This window comes from Bison bison, unplaced genomic scaffold (genome assembly GCF_000754665.1).
Source record: "Bison bison bison isolate TAMUID 2011002044 unplaced genomic scaffold, Bison_UMD1.0 scf7180017863145, whole genome shotgun sequence".
Classification (NCBI taxonomy): Eukaryota; Metazoa; Chordata; class Mammalia; order Artiodactyla; family Bovidae; genus Bison; species Bison bison.
The window spans coordinates 1,085-1,494 of NW_011493717.1; positions in this window are offsets into that span (position 1 = coordinate 1,085).

Consider the following 410-nt stretch of genomic DNA (forward strand, 5'->3'; position numbering starts at 1 on the left):
GACAGTGAGAAGCATGATGGGAACTCCAGTGGGACAGACCCTCAGGGTCTGGCTGAGCCCAGGGCTCCTCTCTTGGCTGTGGAAGAGGGGGTGCAGCACCTCCCTATCCGCTGGCCTCTGGAAGGGTCACCCAGGCTTCGGGTGAGCCTGGGCAGAGTAGGAGGGCAGCTGTCCCCCACACTCCACCTGCCTGGGTAATGGCTGGGCAGAGCCCAGAGAAACAGAAAGCAGACCTAGTCCAAGGATGTCAGAAACGAGAGGGAGGGACAGACAGAGAGAGCTGAACAAGACTGGACCAGGGGCCAGGAGACTCAGGAGGCTTCCCTGGGGGGCCATGAACTCGCAGAAGGATGGCGGGGGGCTGAGGAGCACAAAGGTAGCTGGCTGGGCTGAGGAGGGATGTGTGTCTG